Source organism: Leptidea sinapis, chromosome 28 (assembly GCF_905404315.1).
Source record: "Leptidea sinapis chromosome 28, ilLepSina1.1, whole genome shotgun sequence".
Lineage (NCBI taxonomy): Eukaryota > Metazoa > Arthropoda > Insecta > Lepidoptera > Pieridae > Leptidea > Leptidea sinapis.
The window spans coordinates 11,469,666-11,484,685 of NC_066292.1; the positions used below are offsets into that span (position 1 = coordinate 11,469,666).

The 15,020-nt window shown below is 31.8% G+C and overlaps 1 pseudogene; it reads right to left on the reverse strand.

Annotated features, from left to right (window-relative positions):
- Positions 1-13,545: 13,545 nt before the first annotated feature.
- Positions 13,546-14,059, reverse strand: LOC126973122 (40S ribosomal protein S18-like; annotated as a pseudogene).
- Positions 14,060-15,020: the final 961 nt, after the last annotated feature.

The following is a 15,020-nucleotide window of genomic DNA, read 5'->3' on the forward strand; positions in this document are numbered from 1 at the left end:
TGACCGGGATGTTTGAATGTGCTTTGGGGTTGATATTATGGTTATAAGCTGAAACATGTGTTTCTTTATCATATAAAATCTAAGTGGCAATTTTCAGACTAATCATTAATATTTTAAATTAACGATTTATTTAAAATTGACGACATAGGTACTATGAAGTATTATAGAACCAAGATTCAATAATTTAAATAAAACACTTTTAAAGGATTAAAACGCCTAAAGTGTAACTGTATTTTGACATTTGATTTTTGCGTAAAAGTTACATTTTTATTATTATTTTAGTTAACCCGATATTTCAAGACCTTTCCTAATTTCGTTTTCAGGGGGACTGTTTCAATCATTTTTAAGTTTAATATTTTCACATCTACCTCAAGGTTATCTACTAGGGTTGTATACTATATATATACTAACCAAAAAAAAGAGAATTGAAGTCAATATAATTCTTACAAAGATCAAAATAAAATATCTTAACTTTTCAAAATTTAAGCATTTTAATTAATTCTAATTTAATTTTTAATTCTTTAATTCTCTTGAAAATAATGTATTATATACCTACATGAGTTTTATTATAAGTATCAGTTTCATTATTATTGCTAACTTAAAAGACCGTCTACATTACGCCCATTTTAATTGCCTGATATATTTTGCTTCCAGGAAATTGGAGTAGAGGCACCTTAATTTCCATAATAACTCATAATTGAATTGCTGAACTGGCTGATGGATATTGAAGTCTGTGGTTGATTATGGTATGTATGTAGAATGATGAGAAAATAATTTAAATACTTTAAATACAGGCAATTTAGAATTTTCGCCACATTCCGTTAGGTATTCTTTTCTTAAAATGGTTTTACGTCAGCAATAGATATAATAGACAAAGCTGCCACAGAATATTCTTCGCTATTATTATAAGACCACAACATTACGCTCACTTAAGTATACCTATATAATCCTCATTGCATATTCTTACCGCGGATTCTAAGCGATTTTAAGCTAATTATGATAAGTAGGGCTCCCGAAGGCTCATCATAATCACCTAGATGTTACGCACTCAACACAGAAATGCAGCACAATTTATAGGATGAGGAGATTTATTGAAGATAATTTAAAAATGTCCGGCCCTACAAATAATCTTGGTATAAAACTGTACCTGAGAATAAAGCCACAATTGGCAAAATGTTGACATATACAATAGACATTTTGATTATGATTATTTTATTCAAAGGCATAACGTTTTCCGCGTATATTTGCAAGGCTGCCAGAATTCCGGTAAACTTCAAAATTATCATTATATTGATATGTCAGCGATATACTATATCACAAATTTTTCATATTCTTGGCTTATTCTCAAGTATAATTTTACACCATTTCATTTGTAGAGGCCAATTCTTATGGACAATAGCATAGAAGACAGTATACTAAATGTCATTGCTCCTACATACATCATAAGTCGTGCATTATTGTTGTTTTGGTACGACGCGGAGGAATCGATCTTAATTACATCTAAAATACCGTAAATAAGAACAAAAAACTGATTTATATTTTTAACTTACTCCTGTTAAGTTGAATGAGTATTTGGCATTTGAGTATTTTTGTTTCATTACTTTACATAGATTGTACTTAAAATTATTCGTAATACGTAGTATGGTGAGTTTCTTGCCTCGTCTTCTCATTAAAACTCAACCTTTTCCGAAGTCGTGGGGAATGGTAGAAAGTCTTTCGTAAATGAGAAAAGCAATATTGTATGGTTTGAGACTAGTCAAAGCATTTACACTGCAACAAACTCTTAGAAAAATAGTTATAATTGTTGTAAGAATCGCTGCACACTTAGGCCAAACAAGATTCTCACGAGTGCGAACTCCATGACCAATTAGGTCAAGTGAGCAACTCGTCGCCAAGGCTCCAGGCTAATTTACTTTAAATTATCTCTGCCCACTTGTGCATTGTTGTGCGCAGGAATTTACATAAACACACTGCTTTTAGTCCGGCTAACTATGCTTAGTTTTGGAATCTAATTGGGCCAGTTACCTGCTACGTGGTTTACGATCTAGATAACTGTAGATATTACCGCAGCTTTGCCCTTGTGAATTCTCGTACATTATATTATGAGTTCAGTTATTATTATTATTGTAAAAGAGTGACTGTTAGTGTAGTCCGTATCTGTACTGATTTCTACCGATATTAATACGTTTCTATCGATACATTTCCACCGATATTAATATGTTTCCACTACGTATCATGATTTTACGTCTTAGCAAACGGCCTGTTGCCGATTTATGAATCCTAGAGGTATGGTACGTATATTATTATGTTACAGTCGCGACTCATAATATAGCTAATCGTCAAGCCCTACGTCATCAACGAACCGTAGTATCTCCTTGACGCGAGTATTATAAACATCACTTGGAAGTAAGGTATATTTTCCAGGATGGTTTGGTGACGTTTATGAATTAGTTTGAGATGGATGAGAAGCTAAGTGGTTTCATCGGCTTCAAAACAAAATTTACCAGTTTTTTTGTCTTTTTCTTTTTGTACCCGAAAAATGAGAATCTAGCCATATATATTTTTTCAAATTTTATTTGTGTATTAATCCTAGAAGTGACGGTTATCACTTTAAAAACATAACAAATTGTTTATATTTACAAGACTGACATCTCAAGTCAATTTCCTAATATGCAAATATTGGGGATGAGCAGGTTATCAACTGTAAAGTAGATCCTATAGATGAAGCCATAACCTGAGAGTTGAACAAAGCATACAAGATTTTATGATGATACGTCACTCGAACGGTTAGCTCAGTTGGTTAGAGCACTGGCACGGAACGCCAGAAGTCGTGGGTTCGAGTCAATAAAATTTTGTTTTTCAAATTTTATTTGTGTATTAATCCTAGAAGTGAGGGTTATCACTTTAAAAACATGACGTATATCGTAAGGAAACTCTTCCAAATTATTAATTGGGAATATTACATGTAAGTATTTTTTAACTAAACAGCTGTTTTTTAAAATACAATATAATATGGGAATATTTTCTAATTATGAGATTCTGAATTTAGTTCCAGTGTCGGTGCAGTTTTTTTGTTATATTTTTACATGATTGATGTATCACAATATTTAACTCTCGCATACATTTAACTTGCAAATAACGTCGTCATAGATTTATTTTGCATCTGTTGAATTGCTTAACAACAGCGGCTAATGATTCGGCTTAAATTTAAAATTGTATAAAGTCTGAAAGCGCTTAATCATTTCAATTAAATTTAAATTCGAACTCGGATCTGTATTCACTAAATTAAAATGAACAGGATGAATTGAAATGAACAAACTTATATTTGAATAATCATAACAGCACAAATGAGCTTTGATTATGCAATTCCTAATAACAACCTCATAGATCAAGATGATATTACACAATACAAAAGATTTTTTTTTTCTAAAAAATGATTCCTTTAGAATTATATTTGATGTTACTTGAAACACTACCACCTCAAGGACTAAACAATAAACATTATAAGAAGAAAATTTTTGACCATATAAAATGAAAATTAAACCAAACAGTGGATAAGTTCAAATATGACTTAACATCTAGAGATATATACTTTTTTTAATAGAGGGGACAAACAAGCGCGTACACCTTACTTAAAGGGCGGCAACGCTCCTGCGATTTCTCTGGTGTTGCAACAGAATGTGGGCGGCGGTGAGCACTTTACACCAGGTACGCTCGTTTGTCCTCCTTTTCCATAAAACGTGGCAGTTGCTCACCTGGTGGGAAGTAAAATCCAGGTGCCCATGGACATTCGCTATACCAGACGTCAAGCGTTGCCGGCCTTTGATAAGCGAATATGCTTTATGATTTCTTAGTCATATCGGAACACACTTGGTATATCATTTCACAAAGTGGCTATTCGAGGTAAATATTCTAGTGAGAATACTGACGAAATCTTGCAAGTTTGGTTTTACACTGAAACGTTTGTTATAATGCTTTTGCCTTAATTATGCTGCGAGACTTTGGAATTTTCAAAGTTAAACTTCATTTGGGACAGTCTGTTTGTTTCATTAAAAACGATAGTGAATGAAAAAGTGTCAACTATAATTGTCTTAGCATTTAGGCTGTCAGTGATTAAATTATTTTAGCTTAAACTACCGTATAAATTGAATGGATTGATATAAAAGATACATTTACAAAAGTTTCAAGAGAGCTTTGACATAATTATTTTATAAAATTTCTACTTGCAACCTAAAAATGAAGTTTAAATACATCGTAAATAACACCTGACTTTCATTTTATATTCAGAGGTTCCTAAGCTAACTCCGATACAAAATAACGAACTGAAATTCTAGAAATTTCTGCGAAATGGTTCCTATGAAAAACTTTTAACGAGGCATGTAAATTTTAGTTGTTTTCTAGTGGGTAAAAGTGAAAACAACTATATCGAGTTTGACTATATTTTATTGAGGAGTGAGGAAAACAGTCAATTGGCAAAATATTTCGCACTGTCTATACGTTTAAGGGAAAAATATTCCGAAAGTTAATCAAATCAAAGATAAACTTCTTTCTGTTTTCTGTTTCTGTATTCTGTTTGATAAAAAAATACGCTGATAAAATAGCTGAAATTTACACAAAAAAAAAAGAATATTACATAATATTATTAATTCTCCCACAGAAAATGTACCGAAGAATACGAAAGACAACATATGAAAGGATACAAAGTAAAAATCTCTATTCCTTTAATTTTTTTGCTATGGAGTACAGAATCAATCATTGTATCTTTAGATATTTGTTCGCTTCTAGATGGATTATGAATATTCTAAGTAATAATTACGTGTGTAGTTCTATAGAACAATCTTAAATTGTTTTATTTAGTGAATTCAACTTAAGTATTTTATAAAACTTTTTTATTCATTTCCGATTTATTTGCCTACACTTTACTTTATTAAACTAATACAAGAAATATTCTTACAGAAAGCCAATAATACATTATAAAACACTCCATCTTTCTTCTAACAAATCGCAGTTAGGATTAGCAACAGGTAATGCGTCAGGATTGGCAACAAGTAATGCATTAAACAAGTAATGCGTTAAACAAGTAATGTGTTAGTATTGGCAGCAAGTAATGAATTTAACATGTAATGCCTTAGTATTGGCAGCAAGTAATGCATTTAACAAGTAATATATTCAACAAGTAATGGTGCAAAGCCAAATGATGGCAGGTACCTACACTCGCCACTCGTGACTACGAGCGGGATAGCTTCGTCTTGAACATTTGGTTCAAGCCAACCCATGCGGGCAGGCACTGACTTAAGCCCTATGAATACGTAGCACGTACAAATAATAGTATTTTATTAAGTGTAATATTTGCATTAGAGGTGTATTAATTAAATGTATTTTTAATTTTAATATATACGTCCCAGGTCCAATTAGTGGGTCCAAATGTAATGGGCAGGGCGTATCAATTCCCATTAGTTGAACGTCCTGCTCATCTCGTCCCTTATTCTCATAAAAAAGTGTTCCTTTAAAATTTTCAATAAAAACCCCAGTATTGGTCATTCACCCTTCTCGTTCAAGTTGCTTTTGCTATGAAGTCTGTCTAAATCATTCTTTGGTCTGGATATGGATTTGATAAAATACTTGGAATCATTTTGGATAGTGTTTTTTAGCTTTGTTTTACTTAAATTGGTAAATGTTTGATATTTTTCCATCAATTTCCCTCCCGATTGTTTTTTGAACAGGTTACTTATATTTATAAAATACTTTAGTTATCTGTATTTTTACTAATACTTTTGTTTGGGTATGGTAAAAAAAAATTATGCAATATGAAATCAATTGAAATCTGGTTGTAAATGTTTACAACTACTCATAAAGATTTGCAGTACTATATAATTTGAGAATCAAGCGAGTTTAAAATGGTCATAAGCGCTTTTAATTGCGGTCAATTTTTTTCGTTCATTCATGTAATATCGGTCTGGCTCTCTGAGGCTCTTCCTGAAAGTGATTTATATCAAAGTTTTTACTGAAGGTAGAACTTTTGTAATTTTTTAAGAACCGTACTGTAGATGAACATTGCTAGAATTGAAGTCATATACCTGTGCACATGACGTGAGATATGAGATAATTTGATGCAATCAAGGATGAGACTCAGGTCTTTAGAGATGATGCATTCCTTTGAGTTTTTGAGAACTAGCAGTTCAAAAAAACCTCCCAACTCCTGAGCTTAAATACCATAAAACTAAGTATAGATTATCGCATTTTAAAACAGCAGACATTAAGGTGAAGTTGCATTTAACATAGATTATACAGTACTGGAGGGTTATTCTTATCATTAGACATGTTAACTAAAGTGCTGCTAAATACTCACCAGGTATAGAGAACTCAGAAGTTTTTGAAATACAAACGTTTTGTTTGAAATATGTAATAATACTCGCGTTAATCAATGAAATTACTTAGTAACAATCATATTTAAATAATATTAAAAAAAATTATATAAGGGTTGGGGAGAGGTGAGGCAACCGCCCATTCACATCCGCAACATCAGGTGTTAAGAGATGCGTTGCCGGCCTTTAAGATGGGAATATGCTCTTTTCTTAAAGGTCCCTAAGTCGTATCGGTTTGGGAAAACCGCAGCCGGTAATTGATCTTGGAAAACGCGCGGTTGTGGAATGCCAGACGTCAACGTGATGCGGGTGGTACATTGCACGTTATGTACGGTGGTGGAATTCCGCCGCTGGAATCAACCCGAACATCGTTTAGTTTCGCCTATCAATTAGTAAACATTTTAGCTAGTAATTATAACTACGCAACCATCTTAAAGTTGTACACAACATTACTATATAAAATAAGCAAACAATATAATATTATATTGTAAATAGTATACTAATACACGCAAGTATCCATCCTCACTCGGTGCTAATACTGACCAAACCGTAGCTGTAATAAATTGACGTATTAACTCATTTGAAATAATAAACCACATAAAGCTCGCCGTCTAAATAATATTATAGTCTAATAAAGTAATACTTTTAAATTTTCACATACCTGTTTCCCTAAATATAATGATACCTTTTAAATGACATCATAACAGTTATTATTTCAACAATAATTATGAAGTAAGCGAAATAAGTACCATTAATATAATTTTAGCGAGTAACAGCATCTACTTGATGTCCATCTTAACTGCGCGACACGTTTTCCTTCCGGGAAATTTAAGTAAAAAGCATTCCACCTTAATGTCCATAATTTAACTTAGCTGTGCAATTTTTCTTCTGTGTAATAATGACCTCCTTAACTGTATAATATGGTTTGTGTGCTATAACTGTGCCAAAATAGTATAATATTTTTACCAGTGGGAGGCTCCTTTGCACAGGAAGCCGGCTAGATTATGGGTACCACAACATTACTGTGTTTCGGTCTGCCGTGGCTAGTGAAATTACTGGGCAAATGAGACATATACATAATAGACTTAACATATTCTTAGGTCACATGTTTTTCATACACAAATTTGTATGTTTATTAAAAAACATGGTGAACTTTTTAAACCATCAAAGTACTATTCCATATTAGGATTAAGAGATCCAACTCGCCTTCTGATGCCATACTGTAGAACAGCGCTTAATTAAAATAACGCAAATGTTATGTGTATTAGGATCTATAACCACCTTCCAAAGAATATTAGAGAGATGCCTAAAACATTAATGCATAAAAAATTAAAATTATGGCTAATAGATAAATGCTTTTATAGCTTAAAATAATTCTTTAGCCAAAAATAATAGTATTTAAAAGTAATTTTTTGAGAGGTACCTACAAACTAATGTTTATTTAATATTATATTATTGAATTAAAGCTATGTAATGTGTATTAATGACGTATAAATATAAAAATTCCAATATTGACAATCAAATATTTGTATGCCGATACATTGGCGAATTGTGCTGTACACCAATTAATTGTTACCAACTATGTTACCACTATTCATACAAATAAATCATTTCATTTCATTTCATTTCATTTCATTTCATTTCATTTCATTTCATTTCATTTCATTTCATTTCATTTCATTTCATTTCATCTCATCTCATTTCATTTCATCTCATCTCATCTCATCTCATCTCATCTCATCTCATCTCATCTCATCTCATCTCATCTCATCTCATCTCATCTCATCTCATCTCATCTCATCTCATCTCATCTCATCTCATCTCATCTCATCTCATTTCATCTCATTTCATCTCATTTCATCTCATTTCATCTCATTTCATCTCATTTCATCTCATTTCATCTCATTTCATCTCCTTTCATCTCCTTTCATCTCATTTCATCTCATTTCTTCTCATTTCATCTCATTTCATCTCATTTCATCTCATTTCATCTCATTTCATCTCATTTCATCTCATTTCATCTCATTTCATCTCATTTCACCTCATTTCATCTCATTTCATCTCATTTCATCTCATTTCATTTCATTTCATTTCATTTCATTCACTGCTCGTCTCGTCCCTTATTTTCATAAAAAAAGTATTATACATATAGTTTACATAATATTCTACGTCTCCTCTTTATCCTATCGATCTTCCTAACTACTCTGCCGTCGTTTCTCGTATATGAATACCATACCATAGAGACTACTACATTCAGAATTTACTAGAAATATATGAAGAAGAGAGAGATACTTCCAAAAAACTATTCCAAAATAATAGATATAATATTATATAAAAACAAAATATGCAATATTTTATATAATCTAATTGATCTAATTCTAGTCAAAATAATAATTATTATTTTTGGAATAGGTGTTCTCCCAACGCTGCCCCTCTCTCGCCTCTCGCATCATCACGTCGCGCGTGCGACACAAGCACATCTCCCCTATAAGTATGTATGTAGTTACAAACCTACCTTGGCTGACACCGACTTGGTGTACAAAAATTCTATAGAAAAGTGATTTGAATACAACATTATATTATTGATGTTGATAGTTTTACTACAAAAATTTAAACAGTGTAAATAAATATTCGTATTTATAAGCATTGAATCTAAAATATAATATTCTAACATATTATAAGAAACTGATGTGATACAGTAGGGCTTAAGCTATTTAACATAAAATGTAAAAAAATTATTTAAATTAAATGTTGTCTACATATAAAAACGGAATTCGTTTCATCGATAAGTCTTTTGAACAAAAATTCAGAATCTCAGCTCCTTTCAGTACCACGTATGTAGACAATTAGTCAATGTCACAACCATTTGTGATACGAATACAAAAGGACTACGAAATGTCCTCGGATTCTATTGATATCGTAATGTTATGTTAAATACCGCGTCGCTTTAATACGAAAATAATCTCAATCTTTGTGTTTGATTTATTTACGATTTATGATTAATTGATTGATGATTTCAATCATATTTGCAACAATGTGACCTCTGATTTGCAGCAATCGTCAATCAATGTACATAGGCTTAGGTGAATTTTGTATTTTTAATTATTTATTTATGATGATGAACAAAAAAAGCAAGGTAGCGACACAATACCACGCCCACACACCGCCTATTTCTGCCGTGAAGCAGAAATGTGTAAGGATTATTGTGTCTCAGTCTGAAGGGCGCCGTAACTAGTGAAATTGCTGGGCAAATCAGACTGAACATCGTATGTCTCAAAGTGACGAGCGCAATTGTAGTGCCGATAATTTTTTTTTGGGTTTCTCAATAATCTTGAGCGGTACTGCATTGTAATGGGCAGGGCGTATCAATCATCATCAGCGGAACCTCCTCCTCATCTCATCCTTTACAGTCATAAAAAACACATGCGTGGCGAAACTACTGCCCCATCCTATGGAGTAAAAAACAAAAATCTCCATTTTCATTTTTCAAACAAAATCTAAATTAACATTATACAGTCCAGGTCCTTACCTGAGGTCTATTAAAATTTAAAATTATTTGTCAGAATATTTAAAAGCCGGAACATCATTGATAAATTCATAAACTCTTTACAAAAGCCACTTTTCATAAAAGTCACAATTAAATCCTCCGCGCCACGGTATGCTTCAGATCGGCGTGATTTTGGCGCTCGCGCAGCGTTCTGATATTGCATATTATTTTACATGTAGCAATAGATTGTTTCTAATTAGGATGATTAGATTAAATGAATCTGAAAGTTATTGAAAGAAGCTATAAGACCATGCAAAATAAACCATCTTATAATCAAAATAAGGGTCAAAAGTTGGTGCGGGAATATTGTGCCGTACGGCACTTCCGATTTTGGTGTATCTGAAAAGTCGAGTGCCATGTGGCACTTACCGATTTTGGAAGGTAAATGGACGGAAACGGTTAAGTCCAGGGCAGAAGCGTTAGTGTTTAGTATAGACGGACATAGCTATCGGAACATCAAGTTTGTTATCGACGCACTTTGCATGCATGCTCCGGCTTTAGACTTTACTGATAAATTATTTTATGCATATCAACCTATACCTCATTTTAAATAAGCACATGTTTTTAGCCTAAATCCCATTTTGTTTGTGTGGTGTTAACTGATCACGGCCACCTACATACTCTTGCAACACCAGAGGAATCACAGTAGTGTTTCCTATAAGGAAGGTGTTCGCGCTTTATTTGAAGGTACCCCTGTCGTAACGTCCTGGAAACACCGCACAAGGAAGCTCATTCCGTCGCTTGGAAATTTAATAATTATATTTATTTATTTTCAATAGTTAAAGAACCATTGTTGTTGTAAACTTCATAATTATCCTAACAGTACTAAGAATATTAAAAAGAACTTGTTATTCTCAAACTACCGTATAAAACAGAATCAACTCTGATTTTATTCAAATAGAAACAATCCCTATTATGCATTTTCTATTTTATGAAGAATTTCGAAGGCGAATGTTTCATCTCGTAGCATTCTAGAGCTTAAAACTTGGAATCTTTGTGAACTAAATTGTTCCAGTATGCGAACTAGATACAAGAAGTACTTATTACAAAACTTACTAAGTAAAGTGTGTAAGTTGTACGGGCATAAACAAAGCTAAGTTCCTGAGGCAAATGCACGTCATGTAACCGCGATGAATCAACAAATGAAAATTATACTAACATGAAAGTCAAAGTCAAAATTTTTATTGGCATAGTGGTTGATACTTTGCCTTGATGATTGGTATATTTAGAAGGACATAAAAATACTAATAATAGTGGCGATCCTCTGAAATGTTTTTTGTCTGAGGGGTGGATCTCTAATGAGCTATTTCATATTGTAATATTTTTGGTGGACTGTTTTTTAGTTAGGCTCTAATTCAGCTCAGATCCACACTACGGTATTTGCTTCTAATCTCAAAAACCCCTTTTTATTTCATACGACGTTAACATACAAATCTTATATACATTGGAATATAGCTGTCCACGCACTACCAGGAGAATGAATAATAGGATTGCTTATAGTAGGAAAATTAAGGAACTCAAGTCATGTTTCTTCTTGAAGTATTTGACGTATACGATGCTGCCCAATAGTCCAGAGTCTACTCTACTCCACGCCAATGCACTGATTTTCTTGATGTTCACAAAGATATTACACTGCAGGTCTGCTAAATTTCACTGTATCTGACACACTTTATAATGTTTTAAGTAGAATCGCACTATATTTTTAAGCTTTTACACAAGGTTCAGCGGGATTAATTCGGTTTGATTAAAGGTATCGCGTCACACGAGGGCGGCCATTAAGGTTTTTACAGACACCAAACACAGGTGTTTCAAGCAGCTTACTGATTGTCCATAGGATAGGGATAATGACTCTAGGAAATAAACAAGCGATACACAGACAGCTTTTCAATTGCAATTAATTATCTGTGCTCTCGCGCCAAGCCACAAATTGGCGCGGATTTTGAATGAAACACAACACATAGAAATGTTAGATTGATGTTACATCAATATTATAAAGTACATATTTGCCAAATTTATGACGTGCAAATTAAAAAAAATACATTTCTAAATCATTAGGTACAATAATATAAATTTAACAAAAGATTAGTAGCAGTATTATTTAATTATATTATATTATTAAAAATAAAATTGTCAATTTTTTAATTGAAAATATTCATCTAATGAATATGAGCAGTTTTGACTAAGGTATATTTTTAATTTAGATGAGAAATTCCTATTTGACGATACCTCTCTTATTATATTTGGGATGTGACTATAGATTTGTATGCACATACAAAAACAGTTTCTCTGAAATAATGTAGATCTACAGCAAGGCACTTGTAATTTTGTGGGGTCCTGGATGGGAAAAGAGAAGTGTTTTCATGTTTACTAAATTCGCTAAAAAATTTTTCGAACAAAAGTTTTTTTGAAAAGAAGTGGTAGTGTGGTTTATGAAACCACGAAGCACTTGAAAACTTTTTGAAGTAAAACTTGATAAGTGCGACTTTAGGGTAACTCAGATGTTTTTTCTGATGGAAGTAAAGTTAACTTCCTTCAGAAAAATCTATTGAAATAGTTTTTTAACCCTAAAAAAATTGTTTTAAATAAAAAAAAAATTAATTGCGCGTAAAGCTTAAACGGAAACACTTTTATTTATTCACAAAATAACATATTAATATCAATTATTAATCGAAATAAAAATCTGTCTCGCTCTTTCTCAGAGCTTAGACAACGACAATATCAATTGAAAGCAGTAGTTGAAACTAATGATTCAACCTCACCCATACTCCGCAGCCGGCTGTTATGTGACATGCGATAGATAACAGAACAGAGACGACTTAATAAAAGTTTCATTGCATAATATATTTTATACTCATTTTTTTATAAAGATTCGAATTTTCAGTTATTAATTTTAATATTATATAATTTATATTTCTGTACAATATTTAAATCATATTTTTTAAAAAACAGATCTGTCAAATTAATATAAAATTAATAACTTTAAACGCCTTACAAATATAAGACAAAGGGACAGCTAAATGTAATTCTCCATCCAAAATAAATTTAGTATAATCCCAGTGAAATTGTACAAATATAGAAGGAGTTTTAAAGTAGCCATATTTTATTGAGCAGGAAATATTTTTCCACTATAATAATATCCATAAAATCTCTAAGTTACAAGTGCAGTTTATCTTTCAGTTGCAGAGAGACCGGATTCCGTCGTAGTTCCGCGAAGCTAGCGATATGTGGACATCTGCGCACATTAATATACGTCCACCGGGAACAGAACGGCTGTGGAGTCTTATTAATATCAAATTTACTTACAACTTATAAATTTAATTACAACTTTAAAATTTTATTACCATAATATTTTGAGCAGCTCTTTTTTTCTGAGGTTTTAATGAAAACAATAAATATTGTAAAAATATTTACCAGATTCTAAGAACCAAATTAACTAAAATAAATAAATAACTTAATTTCTTAGATCTTGTGCTTAATTTATATTGAATTAAAAATAGATTATTAAAGAGGTTGAAGCTAAAAATCTGATTAATAATTGTTTCCGTGAAAAGTGTTTCTTTTGTATTTTTTTTATTTTAACATATAATATATTATAATAATACCACTGACACTTCACTCATAAGTAAAAAATATCACAATATTTATTCAAGTTTACTTCTTCTTAGACACACCAACAGTTCTTCCACGTCTTCCAGTAGTTTTAGTGTGCTGACCACGGACACGAAGACCCCAATAATGACGCATACCTCTGTGGGCCCTAATTTTCTTAAGCCGATCTTGAGAGGCTCTTCACGAAGTTTTGAGTCCAAACTTGAAGAGGTGAGTTGACTGTATTTACCATCAACAATATCTTTCTGTCTATTCAAAAACCAGTAAGGGATCTTATATTGTCTGGGATTTGACATAATAGTGACTATTTTTCTACCTCTTCCTCGGTGCATTCTCCAGCACGTTTGTCAAGATCAATATCAGCTTTCTTCAGAACAATGTTCGAATAGCATCTACCGACTCCTTGATGCCAGTCATGGCAAACATAACTTTACGTTTGCCATCAATATTCGTATTCATAATACGAAGAATATGTTGGAACTTATCCGGAATGACGAGGGACATTTTGTTTAATTTTATCGCACCGAACCTAAAAAGGAACAGACTGAATGACGTGAAACAGATAAAGTTTTCATCGAATAAAGGTTCAATATTGTCATATGATGTAATTTTTTTTTAAATATTTCAAACATTTGATTTATATTGTAGTCACTATTTTAAGTTTTTCTTATTTCATTGAGAAATAATCATGTTGAAGATGACTGAGATAAATTGTTAATATTGTGTTAATAATGCAGTTCACATATTGTATTCAAGTTAAAAACCTTCTATAATTTATAACACATATTTTTAAATATTTACCTTAAATTTCTCCATGGAGTTTTTGCTCAGTTCCACTTTTTATTATTGCGTTGGCTTCAAATCTTTTGATGTCTCTCCGCCAACTGCTAACCGAAGTTTAATTTTAACTGTCATGTTCGAGTAATTTGTAGTTCACCAGCCACAAGTGTGGTTTTCATTTTGTTAGCTTAAATCGTCTGTAATATTTATTTTTGTATGATCAATATTTGGTAATGAAAACTCTCAGATGTAACAAAATAGAAATAAATCTCCATTAATCATTATTATTTATTATTATATATAACTCTTGAAATTTCATTGCTAGTAAATGTATTCTGTAAATAAACATTGTTTAGTAAAATAAATAATTCGTTCTGACTGTGTTTATAATATTTCTTATGATGGCGTGAATAAGTTTCTTTAGTTATAAAATTTATAATAGTACAGCTACTTTAAAATCGAAATAAAATATAAATAATCTTAGCCAGTCTCAGCTTAAAATTCGTAAGCCCAAAATACCTAACAATAAATGAATTATATATATTTGTTAAATATTGACCACTGACCATGTATGTATCAAAAAATATATTAATTAGATAAACTATTTATATAATACTTCAGTATATAATATCAATATTCGTATCATCTCCACGCATCTCCTGAAAGTAGTCCGCATGATTGAAATACTAAACATAAAAACAGACTTATTTTTATATAAG